The 15,040-nt window shown below is 38.9% G+C and overlaps 1 long non-coding RNA gene across 4 annotated transcripts in view; it reads left to right on the plus strand.

Moving 5' to 3' along the window:
* Nucleotides 1-2,235: 2,235 nt before the first annotated feature.
* Nucleotides 2,236-15,040, plus strand: part of LOC122220440 — a 29,385-nt gene continuing 16,580 nt past the window's right edge. Inside the window, exons 1-4 of one of the 4 annotated variants that reach the window (XR_006202848.1) lie at nucleotides 2,246-2,884; nucleotides 3,206-3,326; nucleotides 4,211-4,374; nucleotides 6,916-8,612. This is a non-coding gene — a long non-coding RNA (uncharacterized LOC122220440). Of the gene's footprint in view, nucleotides 2,885-3,205; nucleotides 3,327-4,210; nucleotides 4,375-6,915; nucleotides 8,613-15,040 lie in introns of those variants that run through there. The other 3 variants (XR_006202849.1, XR_006202850.1, XR_006202847.1) reach the window with 3 other exon arrangements.

Raw genomic sequence — 15,040 nt, forward strand, 5'->3', positions numbered from 1 at the left:
GTTACGATGTTTTGATAATATTTCCAAACCCTAAATTCTTCTACCGATCAGACCATGTCATTTAAATTTAAGACTGTAATAACATTGGCTTACAGAAATATTTTCACTTGTGTGACTTCAACTATCCTTGATGCCAGAGTTCAAAAGTGTGTGTAAATAAGGAGGGGGGCGGGGGACACTATATCACTGATCACCACTACCACCAGCAAAAGTGGCTCAAAACTGTTACCGCGGCTAAGTTGAGAATGAGCTTCATTCAAGTGAAGGCTTGTGAAAAATACTAATTAGTACAAAAGGGACTTTAAAAGCAGTACCTAATGAAAGAAGAGTAATGGGGCCGAGTCGTGACACAAATAGGTAACCTTAACAAATGTCACAGAGGAAGCAGAACCACTAATTGGTTCTATTGACATTTTCTCTATCAAGGATCTTCATATCGGAAAGGCATGAACATACATCACCATTATGATTGAACGAAAGCCTTAAATTGGTAATGTGATGGTAAGGACATATCTGTCTTTTAAAAATCATGTTAAGTATCTAAACTCGGAAAAATACATTTTTAGAACACAAAAATTTTTAATATTTGCTTACCCATTGTGTTTAACATGGAAAACTGTGGAAAATGGGCAGTGCCTCCCCACTCCCTTCCTGGCAACTCCAGAAAATTAATAGAGGACGGTGACCTTAATATAATTTTCTAAAAACTTTCTAGAAAATTATACTAGGCTTATCAGTGTGTTTTCATGCCTCGGAAGTATTGAGAGTAGAAAACAGCGATAATTAGACATCAGCCCTGACTTATTAAAATAATTCATGACAAAGTAAACTCGTTGCATTTTATAGTCGTCAGTCCTCAGTGTGGAGTTTAATGCGAGATTAGGTGATACGTGTAGAAATATGTGGAACTCAAGTCAGGGGAGAGTATGTTTATATGAATTCATGAGTGGTTGAAGAACTAACTACATGCTAGGAATGCCGTAAAATAATCTATGCCTGGTGGAGAGGGTCTGTCTGGGTATGCAGCCAGAGTCTGTACTTGGATGTCTTTATTAACAAGTTCAATAAAGAAGTAGGAGTAAGTCATGCTTCGCAAGTCACTGTCATTCACCAAACTGGGCAATATACAGAGTCCACACTGCGACTGCAAGGGTGCAGGACTTGAGACTCGGAAGCGAATTTGAATTCTAGCTCCATTTCTGCCTCCAGTTGTCTGGCCCTTGACCTGCAGTTTCCTCCTTTGCAAAGTAATGACCTAGTAAGGCTGTAAAGATCAGATGAGTTAGTATACATAAAGTGCTGAACTTGGTGCCTGGCACAAGTGAAGGTCTTTTTCCCTTCTCTTACTCCTCCTCTCTTGCTTGGAATATAGGTTTCTAGAATAAATTTAACGGAGTCAGCCAGTGATTTGGTTTATACAGAAGTAGAGTCTTTTTTCTTTTCTTTTTTTTTTTAATGTTTATTTATTTTTGAGAGAGAGAGAGTCAGAGCTTGAGCAGAGGAGGGGCAGAGAGAGAGGAAGACACAGAATCCGAAGCAGGCTTCAGGCTCTGAGCTGTCAGCACAGAGCCCGACACGAGACTCGAACTCACCAGTGGTGAGATCATGACTTGGGCTGAAGTTGGATGCTCAACCAACCATGCCACCAGGTGTCTCTACAGAAGTGGGGTCTTAAACAATAACCAATGTTGGTGCATAAATATCTGTATCACCTACGTGCAGAGTCAGAGATGACTTTATTGTTTGTGAAGGCTCAATTCAAATATCACTGCTAGTAGTTTCCGGCTTATTTTTTTTAGTGTTTTTACTTAGCAAAAATTCATATAAAATACTTGTTATGTGCTATTTGCCCTTCTTTCTACACAAAAGTTAACATAACTTTCTTTTACAAACAGTGCCATATACACTGTTAAGCACTTTGCTTTTCTCACCTAACAATACATTCTGGCTATTGAAGCAGATACAGTGAGAGGTTACTTTCTCTGTAATAACCCCAGTCACTCAGTCTAGGTTTTGCAGGGTCAGTAGGAGTTTGCCACACAGATGGCAGAGGGAGTGGCTTTCCAATACGAGGAAACTGGATGTGTCATGACCCAGTTATTCAATTTGTCTGACAAACGTTGATCAGTACCTTATATGTGCCAGACCGTAGGCTGAATATTTTTTGTTCATCATGTCATGCAATTCTCATCATGACTTTATGAGGTAAATAATACCATTATGCTCATTTTACGGATGAGGAAGTTGAGGTTAGGACAACTAAATACGTCATCCGAGGTCATAAAGTTACTCAGTAGGGAAAGTCAGCTTCAGAGCCAACGTGTTTTATTTCAGAGTCATGTTCTTAATCACACGTTTTTGGCTTCCAGACACAGGGCAGGAAATGATCAGAGAGGGTTCTAGATGTGGGGGCAGCACTGTCATTTTCTCTGGTGGTGAAGGAGCATGACGTGTCGAAGAACAGAAGCTCCCCTTCTGCTGAAGGAATTCTGAGGCGTTCCTTGACCTGCAGGAGCAAAGTAGGAAAGGTGGCGGAAGATGGGCTGAAGGTGTTGCCAACAGGAGGGGATGGAGAACCCGGCAGTGTGCAGCTGAAATCTTCCCTCTTGTGCTTGGGCCAGATAGCGGTGCGAGCATCTTTAGCCCTCAGTGCGAAGCTCCTGGAGAAGCCTGCTTTGTCGGGTCCTGAGGCTGGAACTGAGAAAGACCACGAAGCCTGCAAGGCTGCAGGCTGCACGAAGTCATTTGCCACAGGAAAACAATTCCCCCGGGGCAGTTTGGGGGTGACTGGTGTTCCTGAAGTTCACCTGGATCTGGCTCCTGCTGGCTTGGGGCAGCATACTCTAGGTGGATCTGTCCTTTCAGCTGCATACCAGTTGTGATGGTAATGTAATCACCAAGGATCTTTATTTTCATCCCTCACTGTTCCCTTTAAATTGATTCCGGGGGTGGGGGTGGGGGGTGGGGGCGTGGGGGGAGGGGGGGTGAGGAAGTGAGGAAGCTCTACCCTTTAGAGTGATCGGCAACCTCCATGTTTCCTGTGGTCATGTTTATCTGTACTTTAAGTCACTGAACATTGCCTCTTTGGAACCATTAAGATGTCCCATATCAAATTTGCTATTAGGTAAGGGGAAGTAAGGTTGGCTTCTGCGTTCTTCAGTCATGTGGTGATTTCCACTTCTCTTCCCTCTTTGGCCAACTGCAGATTCTGAATCCCTCCTAAAGTGGGGGTGAGGGAAAGTGGAGAGAAAAAGGCAGCGAGGAAGTCCTCACTCACCTGATACTCTCCTGATGATCATGCATCATCTTCTCTCTGAACTTGGCAGGTCGGTGAAACCATCTCATTCTATCATGGACACTTTTGTGCATCTGTAGAAGACCTTCCTCCACACCTTGCTCCCAGATCAGGGAGGGTCTCTCACACGCACTTCTGCTTGAAAAGGCAAGTGCTGTTTGACTGAGCCTGATTCCTTACTCATCTGTATTTCCTGTGTATCCAGCATAAGCTCCAGCTCTTGCCAGCGTGACAGCTTCTGGACACTCCTTCTGCAGGGATGTAGGATAGCCCTTTGGCGGCTCAGCTCTGTGCCGGCTTCCCGTGCATGGCTCCCCCCCCCCCCCCCCCCCCCCGTCCTCCCCACATTCATGGCCAGGACAGCAGACCTGCTGCCCCATCTCAGTACAGTAGGCTCCCTCACATGCCCACAGATGACCAGCCCATCTTTGTCCTTTAGGATTTTGGATGGGAGTCAGCACCTAAACTGCCGAGGACAAGCATTAAGTTCTTGGAGTAATCCTAATAAAGTTGCTTTTCTTCAGGGTGAGTTAGGGGCCAGTGTCTCCTATTGCTTTCTCCAGAACATTCTTCCTTCAACTATCACCTTGAAACTGTCTGACTAGATTTGAAGCTAGGGCTATCTCCTTCTCTCCTGGACCAGAGATGGGGTCGGTGTGACTCAGAACAAAGACTTCTTCAAATACATCTTCTCCTCTCCAAAAATTCTCTTCTAATCTCCAGCTCTAGACCCTTTTATACTTTAATGTGGTTGAGACATCTAAGAGTCTTCTGGAGTAGATCTTAGACTCTTACTTTGAAATATTTTTACTTCTTGGTCTATCTCCCTGTTTTGAATTGTGCCTGGGCTGAAACTCTACTTTAATATCAGATACATCATAGACATTATTACCAAAATGACATCTTTTCCCTCAGCTTCAATCAGAGTGCTCGTTTGTAGAGTACAAATATGACCACATGACTCTCCTGCTTGGAACCCCTCAGTGAGAACCCTTGCAATGAGGAAGATGGACAGCACACAAGTTGACAGCAAGTCATTACCAAATCGGATGCTCAGGCAAAGACCAAAGGAGGAAGAGGTGAGTGGGGAGGAGCCAGGCTCTCTGCCTCCCAGCCTTAGAGCAACAGCAATTAATCAACAGTGTTAAAAGCATAAACTCTGACCCCACAGTGCCTGGGTTCAAATCTCTGCTCTGCCACTTACTAGCTATTTGACCTTGTGAAGTTACTTATCCTTTTGGTAGTGCCCTGGTTTCTTCATTTATAATGGGTCTGGTAAGAGTTTCTGCATATAATTGTTGTATTAAAGGAGTTACTGTTTTCAAAGTGATTGGAAAAATGCCTGCTATACAGTAAGTGCTACCTAAAGTTTCCTAACTAAATATAAAATGTGCCCCACTCTCCTTTGTCTACAAGTCTTAGATCTTTGCCCTGACTGACTCAGAATTACTCTTCATTATTCAGCTTAGCTATCCATAGCCTCTTTTGAGAAGCTAAATCATCCTCAACATTCATTCAGGCATCCCTTTTATGTGCTATAAATGTATTATATACATATCAATATCACCACAATTACCCCACTGTATTGTAATTGACCTTCTCTCTCCATAAACTAGAAACACTCTGTTGAAAGCAGGGGCCATATCTTAATCATAGTTGTACAACCGGACTATTGGATATCCATTACATATGTGATGAATGGATAAATAAATGAGCGGGCCATGGAGAAATTCTGATAAGGGAAAAATTACATACTTGCATTTTGATATTTTTCTTTCTATGCACGTAAGAAGAGTCTTCTCCAGTTGGTTAGAGAGTTCACAGATTCTACTTGTCATCATTGTCCCACAAGTCCTTTGTAAAAGAAGGAAGTTTGGAGATTCATCTAAAATTTAGATTTATAAGTCGAGTTTGATTAATTATTCCATCTAAGTATTTCCCACTTTCATCCAATATATTGAACGTAGGATTCAATTCAACAAACATTTATTGAGGGTCTTTCTGGGCGAATCAGCATGAAATATAGAAACACAAATAAAATGCCACCCCTGACATCTAAGAGCTTATAGTTTAGCAGAGAAGACGGACACACAGGGACTCAGTGCAAGGTGGAATATAACAAAAGTGAAAAACTGGGGGTTCTCAAGAAGAGAGGTTTCATTTATTACAATTTCTTTTTTTAAAATGTGTTTTTTTAAATAGTGAAGTCTCATTTCCAATTACTTTGTTGCTTTTTGATTTGTTATTAACGTTTTTCACTTCTCAAAGTTACTATACTAACTGCACCTGAAGAACAATTTCTTAATGATATAATTCACACAGAAAGCAAAAGCCTATTTTACAACATCCCTTCATTTTCCTTTTTCTAAATGCAGTTTTCTCATCTTCTAAATGGGCCTAGACTAATTTGTATAGCATTTGGGGTTCCTGTCCAGGATATTAATGGTGTCATTGTAGAATTTTAGAGCTCGAAAGAAATTCAGAGGTCATCCAGTATAAAGTCTCCTTCCCTCTCCTCTTCCTTCCTTTCTTATTTTCTTCCTCTCTTTCCTTCCTTCTTTCTTTCTTTCTTTCTTTCTTTCTTTCTTCTTTCTCTTTTTCTCCTTTTTATTTTATTATCATATATGTGTATATATAATATATATGTATATTATATATACATATATATTATACATACATATTTATATCTATATATTTTTATCCCCACAGAAATCTGAAATTGGCCCAATGTGATTAGCAAAGCTAGTTACTAGAACAGGCAAAAGAAACTCTGACATCCTGATGCCCAGTACAATTATTTTTTCCATGAATACCATGCTGCTTTTAGAATAATTTTAGACTATAGGAAATGCAGTCCTGGGGAAGATATTTATAACAAGTCTCTGGCTCATTTAGCATGCCGTTGTTTGGGATATCCAGCTGCATACTTTGTTCTTGTCGGTAATAAATTATTTCCTGGCAATTTGGTTGACAAACGGGATCCCAGCCCCAGTGATTTGCACACGTCTTTTAAAAAATGATCAGGTTAACTGTTCTAAATGGACTTTTTGTCCTTCACTTATCTTCTAGCATGAAGAGAAGGAAGATTCAAGATCTTCAATAAGAGTATAAATCACACACACAGACAGAACTCTGTTTATATAACATTTAGGGTGAAGGTACCCTTTTATGAGCTTTTGTAATCCAATGGAGATTCTCTGAAAGCCACAAAATCTCTCCTCTGCCCTGAAACTAGCTAAGTTTGCTTTTCTAACTTCCCAGTGGGCTAGGATACAAAGTATGTGGACATTTCAAATGTTTGGAAAGCAAAACAGAATCAGGAGGGGGGGGTGGGGAGGGGAATGTAAGGGTGGCCAATAAGGATTCTTTTACAACTCATATTTCTCTATTGAAAACTGAGATTTCTGGTCACATCAGGGCAGAATAATTGATAGCAGCTGCAGATGGGAAGGTTTGAGCATGCATCTCCCCAGGCAATATTTTCTTTGGTATTCTCTATGGTATGCTGTAAAGTATAGCAGTTCAATATTGAACCACAGTTTCTCTAGTTCTCTTAGTAGACTAAAACCATGTATTCGTTTTTGTTCACAAAACTTGTCTTGTTCTGTGTTCTTCTTTAGCCCATCTCTGGTGGCCATGATAGTTGTCTGTCATCAAGGTTAGTGATGTTGGGAATACCTCTGGCAACATGCAGAGAAGAAGCAGAAAGTGAATGAACACAGAATGAAGACAGGTTGGCACAATCTTGGCGGCAAACTGGCCTCTTGAAGTTAAGAACCCCCTTGGCCTGATTAGTGGGAAGAAATCATACGTAAATGAATGGCTTCTCTTTCAGCCGCCATTGTTAATAATAGCAAGAGAATGGAGAGTAGGTTGATCTTCGAGATGTTTGAAGATAATAAGCAATAAGCAAATTGGAATTTAAGAGATAATAATGACTTAAAATGGTGAAAAAGGGGCCAGTATATTTCTAAACTGATGGGTTGAAAGGAGGAAGAGGGGGACTTTTTCCAGTATGGACCCTCTTAAAAGGGCACGTCTCTGATTTCTTCAGTAAAATGTTTCTTTAATACCTACCCATCTCTTTTCTTTAGTGGGGAGTTCTCATTTCAAATGCTCTTATTATGATAAATAGAATGGAAAGGGTATGAAAAGGCTATTAAAATAATTACAGAAGTTCAGGTCATAAATTATCTGTTGATTCAGGCTGTCAGCAGGTAAGTCAATTGCTTCAATGTTAAGACTAATTGGCTGGACTAGAGAATTGGCTATGAATGACTATAGACATCTGGATCAGTTGTAAGCCATCAGCTTGGCCAGTGGGATCCAACCTGCACTGAATGAATATTTCCCTCATTTGAGCAATAGACACTAAGCATTATTGAGTTACTGAAAGTTTGTGATATCAGTTCGCCACTCTGCTGCAAAGCATGATGGGATAAAATACAAGCCCTGTAACAGCATGGGATAATGGGTTAAAGCTGCCAAGATCTCTCAGCTGAGAGAATATGGCCAAATCAAAAAGGTAGCTAGTGAATGTTTACCATGAACTGGGTTCATCAGCTAAGTACATTATTTTCTGATTGCTATGCTCAAGAAAACCCCTATTTAATCAGCTTTGCATGCTTTCTAAAACACCTAACCTAAAAACTATCATCCTGTCCAAACTTTTCCTTCTCTGCCCCTTGCCATAACAGAAGACCAAGAATGGTTTATACTTCCATTTTGGCATGCATGTATTTATCTATCAGTGGATTGTGTGAAAAGAACCAGCAGGTTTTTAAAATAAAGAATCTTCAGAGACTAGAAAAATGTAGGGTTTAGCCAAACCTGGAAATGAAGTCAGCAGCAAGCCACCCCTCCCGTATCTTAACCCTCATATCTATTGTCCTCTTTCTGTAAACAGTGCTTATTGGTTAAAAAAACAATGAGACGAGGACAGTCAACAACATTCTGCCTTACTTATTGCGTTTGTCTCGTCACCGGTAAAACATTTTCAATGTGACAACAGGATTATTCTCTTCTAGGTAAAACTTCTAGTCCTTTACTTGAACTTCCTATAGCTTTTTACTTCAACAGAGTAATCATTTGAACTTTAAAGTTATATCAAGCCAAATATCTTACATAGTTCTGTGGTTGCCCAAGAAGGAGGTGTTCTGCAAAAATAAATTTCCTCAATATCTAAAAGTTACACTTTTTAACCTTAAAACTTAAAAAAATCTGATTATTTTGCATTTGAAAATTTCTGCTTTCTTAAATATACTAAATAGCATATTAAATATAACATTTTATGACTCAGGTATAACTATAAATATACATGTACCAATGCACTTATGGCCCATTAAAAGTATGGAGAAGTTTTGCCTTTCAATAAATCTCTATATCATCTCAAATTACTATATTTTATTTGTCTGCTTTTAGTAGTTTTTCTGTAGCTATTTATCCTTGTCATTGTTGGAGTGCTTTTTTTTTTTCTATCCCTTTTCCATTTACAGCTACTAATCTGCCAGGGGTCTAGGAAGTACATAGCTAACAGTCTTAAAATTGAAAACAGGAGAATAATGCCTTATGATGTGAATGGACTTTACCACCTGGATGTCAGGAAAATTATTTTGGTTCCCCAGAGATCTTATTTGCCTATGTAATTGAGGGACAAAAATTATTTGTTTTCAGATGACATTAGATTCCTTTGGCGGGAAAATTCTTTCATATCTGCATAACTCTACCACTAATGTTCCAAGTGCTTTGATACTCTGGTAAGTGTAGAATGAATCTGCTTATTACACTAAGGGCTCTTAAAGGCACAGAAAATGCACATCCTGGCTTATATTCGCATTTAGATATAATGGAAAGAAAATGTGTCAGAAAATAAATGCTAAAAAGGTTGACACATAAATTTTGTGGTATATATGTTTTGTTTTAATATTAACTTGGCCATTTTAGTTAGAATAGGCCCGATAACAATCATCTGCTTATTTGTTTGTGTTTACACATTCTAAAAGAGAACATTAAGCCAAAATTCACAGGCAGAGATAACAATAAATTAAATAAATGAAAAGTGGAGATGGACAACTTATTGCCATATAGAAGGATGTAAAAATCTCAAAATATTTCTATGTTTTGGAGGATTCCATGAAATCTCTTACTGGGTTATTAAAAAAGTGTTTACTCACTTGATTAAACATTTTTCCCCTTTGCAGAATAAATGAAGCATTTCATGTGCATTTTTGACTTGTTCACACTTAATACAACAGTCTTTTCATTATAACAGAACACTTTATCCAAAAATCTTAGGATGTTCCGTCAGATGTCTAAGGCGTATCACAGACTTTTAACGAGCATTTATATTCTTTTATTTCTGATCCAGGAAGCTTCTTTAAATAGGCCACAGGTAAACTTGAACTTTAATTGCATTTTGAAATTAAGGGCACGTTCAAATGATTGGTTACTGAAGTTGAAAAACAATGTGTGAAGTACATTGCTTCCCTTTTCAAATGAACATTTTGCAAAATCACTACTTAGAAAATTGCCCTAGAAAAATATATGTGAATTTGTATTCCTTTAACAAATTATTTTGTCAAATTGATTCCTCTTTAGGTTTACTTTATTTTTGAGTGAAAGAGAGACAGGCATGAGCAGAGGAGGGGCAGAGAGAGAAGGAGACACAGAATTAGAAGAAGGCTCCAGGTTCTGAGCTGTCAGCACAGAGCCTGACAAGGGCTCAACTCACAAACCATGAGATCACGACCTGAGCCGAAGTCAGACGTAACACACTGGGCCCCCCAGACCCCCCAAACTGATTCTTCTTTAACATTTTCTACATTTTTTCTAAGTTGTTAAATTTTATCGATGCTGTTGACCTTGTCGAATAGTTCCATCTGCCTCCGTGGGATGTGTGAATGTGCCTGTGCGCGTGCGTGTGTGTTGTGGGTGGAATGGCTGGGATATGGAAAGTGGGTCTTGAAGGAGAAAATTGAGGTTCGAGGTGTGTATGTAGTGATGTGTTCAGGTAGCTGATGTCAACCTTGGGAGGTGATTGCCTTTGGTTTGACTGACAACCATTATTTCCCTTCCCTTCCCTTCCCTTCCCTTCCCTTCCCTTCCCTTCCCTTCCCTTCCCTTCCCTTCCCCCTCCCTTCCCTTCCCTTTATTTCTTTTCTTTTTATCTAAAAAAAAAAATTCCCTTACAAGTCAAGAGGTCACAGGATCAAATTAAGTACACTTGTTGGGAATTGCATTCATGTTGCAATGAACTGTGAGAACAGTGGATTTAGCCAGCTGTGGAGTTAGGTCCCAATTCCTGCTTTGTCATCACATACAGTAGTTTCTTTACCTCTTTCCTGTGGCTAAAAATGAACAACAGTAAATACAGAAACCATTGGCTCTGCATTCTGCCATCTTTCTGCGTGTTATGCAACGGTTTGGCTAATTTGGCAGAAAGTTACTGAGCTTGACTCCCAGGAGAGAAGCCAATTATGTGTGTCTTATTATAATGTTCAACAAGATCAACTGCGCCTTAAATATTACAGAAGTGCTCCTTTAAGGCACTTTTTCTGACCTTTAATGCAATTCATTTTACAGAACATGAAAAACAAATCATCAGAACAAACTTCCTGAATTGTATTTGTGGGCTAATTCTCAATCTACTTATAAATATTATTGGGAGTGCTGGCTAAATGCTACCACATGTTAGGGCAAATTTTTACAATCACAATGCCATACGCATTACAAAATAAATGGAGTTAGCTACATCTATCATCCTTAGTTATTTCAACTTTATATTTGTTGTGTGTTATGAAAGCTATTCCCCTCTAAAGGGACACGTGCTGTGTGTAAATTATTAACTCATTAATTTCTGAGGTCCTTATGCCCCAAGGACACAACAGTTTATTTTTCTCTGGCTTGCTGGTCTCATAAATGTGGAAACCAAAAGACTTATAGCAGGAAATCAGTGCTGGAGCGAAAAATAGAATTCAGGTCTTTTAGCATTTAGTGTAGAGTTGAAGAGCTTTTGCACAGAAGTAAATTATTGCTATTTGTGGGCATGACATCAATTAAGTTTAGGAAAATTGTTTTTGACCTACCATTATTTTTAATTATTTTAAATTGCTTTAAAGCATAAATATGACATTTTGGTTTGGGTGAAACATACTGCCCTTCAAGCAGTATCATTCAATTGTAATTCATTCTGTGAGCTTACTAGTAGACTGGGGGCAGGATAGAGTTTGATGGAGTGGACATAAGCAAGTTTGCCCCTCCAGTCATGTGCGTACCACAAGTCCAGTGGGAACCCACTGTGTGATGCTTGGTGTAAGAGGGGTCAGGCAGCGACTAGAACCAAGAGGAACGAGCCCTGAAAGGAAAAGAGAAAGCTTATGAAGGCTTTTGGATTATATCTTTAAGAATTCTCTGGAAGCCTCTCAAGCTATTTGACATTTTCTGAAAATAAATTTCCTAGTGTATATGCTATAATGATATGCTTAATAACAGCTTGTTTTAGGATCATCTGTGAAGAATGCTTTACAAATACACTTTGAGGATATGACTATAATAATAACAAAACATAAGGTAGCTGAATATAACAATAATTTGACAAACACTAATGAAGAGTTTACCAAAGCAGTCTTGACTTAAAGGGTGCCAATAAAGCCTAAGAAATAATAAGAGAAAGAAAACCCAAATGGGTGCAGTTTGTGTCTACAATAGAATACTTTAGGCAATATTTTATGTTTAAGCATTTTCGAAAGACTAATTCTTTAACGTGTTTCTAAGCATTACTGTTACTTAATTTCTGTGAGAATCAGCACCGTTGCAATCCTACTATATAAATATATTCCCAGTCACATGACTTCACAAATTAAAGGAACAAGGCAGATGACCAATGGGTAGGGCATAAAGAGAACTGAGTAGTTTTACACTGGGGAGATCGAGGTAGAGAAAAAAAAATAAGAAATATATTTTTCTTTTCTTTTTTTTTAATTTATTTTTGAGACAGAGAGAGACAGAGCATGAGCAGGGGAGGGGCAGAGAGAGAGGGAGACAAAGAATCTGAAGCAGGCTCTAGGCTCTGAGCTGTCAGCACAGAGCCTGACGCTGGGCTCGAACTCATGGACCACGAGATCATGACCCGAGCCGAAGTCGGACGCCCAACCGACTGAGCCACCCAGGTGCCCCTAAACCATATTTTTCTTAAAGTTGTTTTTCCTTTATATATATAGATTTGGCATCTCAATTGTGAAAATTAATAGACATTCATAATTATGAGAACATTTAATCCATAAGCGGTCCTATCCATAGTAGAATGCAACTATTGATTGTTTTCTAGAGAAGCTAGGTTTAGTCAGTAAAAGCCTATTTGGGGATGGGTGACAGGATTAGGGGTAGATGAGCGGTGAGGGCTATATAGAGGGATTAATGAGTGATGTTCTTGGTTCCAGTGGTTCTCCATACTGGCTATTCATGAAAATCACCTGAGAAGCTTTAAAAAAGTACTGATGTCTGCCATACCCTTCTCCCCATTTCCCCCCCTTCCCCCAGCCCCACAACGGCCTCACCCAATTATACTCTGATTCAGTTGAGATTGGAAGGCAAAATACCATTGTTGCACAAGAATGAAGGAGCAACCTCTGGTCTGGTGACTAGCACTGGAGATTACCTAGGAATAGTGATGGAAAGAAGAACCATGGAGAAAATTAGAATATAGAGGGGATCAAGATAGAAAAGATAATGGATTGACAGAAACAATGAAAAAGAAGTATGCCATTCAGGGACAAATATGGCCAAGGAATTCAATTAAGATGAATAGAATGTGAGGTACCTGCCTGGCTCAGTTAAGCATCAGACTCTTGATTTCTGCTCAGGTCTTGATCTCAAGGTTGTGAGATCGATCCCCACCTCTGGCTCTGAGCTGGGTGTGGAGCCTGTTTGAGATTTTCTCTCTCCCTTTCCCTCTGCCCCTCACTTGCTCTCGCTTTCTCTCTCTCCCTCTCAAAAAAGAAAAAAAAAAAAAAAGAAAGGAAAGAAAAAAAGATGAATAGAACGTAAGTGAATATTTCTAAGAGACATATTCTTTTCTGTGTATGGATGTAAAATAGATAATTGGTATTTCTAGGTTAGTCTCCCCAAAGCCAACTTTTTCACACTAATTTCCAGCAACTGCTAACAACTTCTGCTACGCATTCAGTTAGAAGTCTCTGAAATTGGTACCAGACAAAGCAAGCCCTCAGGCATTCTCAGCGGGCCACAGTAGTCTGGATCAATTAAGTAAGGAAGGAACAAAAGGACTAAATTGGTAAACCATTGGTAAGACTGAGCGTATCTATGAGGTTTCTATCCTGAAACAGAAATAGCTCAAGAGTTATGCAATTTGTGTGAGGTTTCTGAGGAATCTTTATTTTGCAAGATTTGTAACACTATGTTATTTTGGCTGAGGCTACCATAAAAACAAAGTCATTTCAAACAGTGCAGTGAAAATCTTTGTCCTTTTTCTGTGTCGAGCATAGGGAACTACCCATCATTCTACAAATATCTGAGGCCAAACTACCTTTGCTGTTGTTTTTTTTTCCCTCTTTTTGGATTGTCTTTGCCCCTTCAATATCATCTTTAAAATTGTACTCCAAAAAGCACAGTCTCTGTAAATCTTCCTGTAGTTGATGGAAACAATATTCAGGTATGCTCTCATCCAGAACGCACACACATCTTTAACACCAGTTTTGTGTTTTTCTGTTTACTCATCTGTCCCTCCTTCTGGATGGACTGAGAGTAATTCAGGGAGGATTTATAGCCAGTGTCTTGCAGAGTGTCTGTTTTTAATTGCGTTGGAAAGCTAACCCTTCTGTTGGGAAACTAGAACCCCTAATGAGAGCTCAACAAATACTTGTTGCATTAAATCGACACCCTTCGCCTACTTGGAAATTTTCCCTTTGGCCAGTCCCGTTGAAGCAACTTTAGTTATGTCAGTGGAGCCTGTCTTGTGCTGTGTTTTTGTGTGAGTGTATTCATCAGCCTCCAGGGGTGTATGAATCAACTCAAGATATATGAAAAATTTTCTTGTTTGTACAGCACATACATTTGAAGGAAGGGGAAAAAGGGTCTATAACTTTATTAGATTCCTAAAGTGGTCTAAGGCCCCAAACAGATGATAAAACACCATCATAAACAGTGAAAAACTGAAGGCTTTCTCAGTGAATTCTGAAATAAGAAGAGAATAACCATTGTTATGACTGCATACTTATTGGAAAATAACAGGCAAACTGTATTACCTGTGGCATTATGATAGTTTACCTAAGAGCAAAATCAAAATACAAAAACTGAAGCCAAATGAAACTTTACTAAAGCTCATAGAGTTTAGGAAAGCAGCTAGAAATAAAACAGGAATCCAAATATGAATAGGTTTATATGAATAGGTTTATATGAATAGGTATATTAGGAAAATCACTTGAAAATATAATGAAAGAAAAATCCCAGTTCATCAACAATAAAACATATATAATACATAGAAATTTAATAAGAAATTTGCAAGGTATCTATCAGGAAAAATAATATGGCTTTGCTGAAAGACATAAAGAAGACTTAATAAAGCTGTCCCATATTCCTTGGTAAGATGACACAAATGCTGTAAAGATTCCAAGTAAATATGTGTAAACAACCTCAGCATAGCTAAAAATGCAAATTTACACAATAATGAGATATAGTTTATCTTTCAGGTTAGCAAAACTTAAAAATAAGGTGGAGTGGTATATTTTC

Source organism: Panthera leo, chromosome B2 (genome assembly GCF_018350215.1).
Source record: "Panthera leo isolate Ple1 chromosome B2, P.leo_Ple1_pat1.1, whole genome shotgun sequence".
In the NCBI taxonomy this organism is placed as follows: Eukaryota; Metazoa; Chordata; class Mammalia; order Carnivora; family Felidae; genus Panthera; species Panthera leo.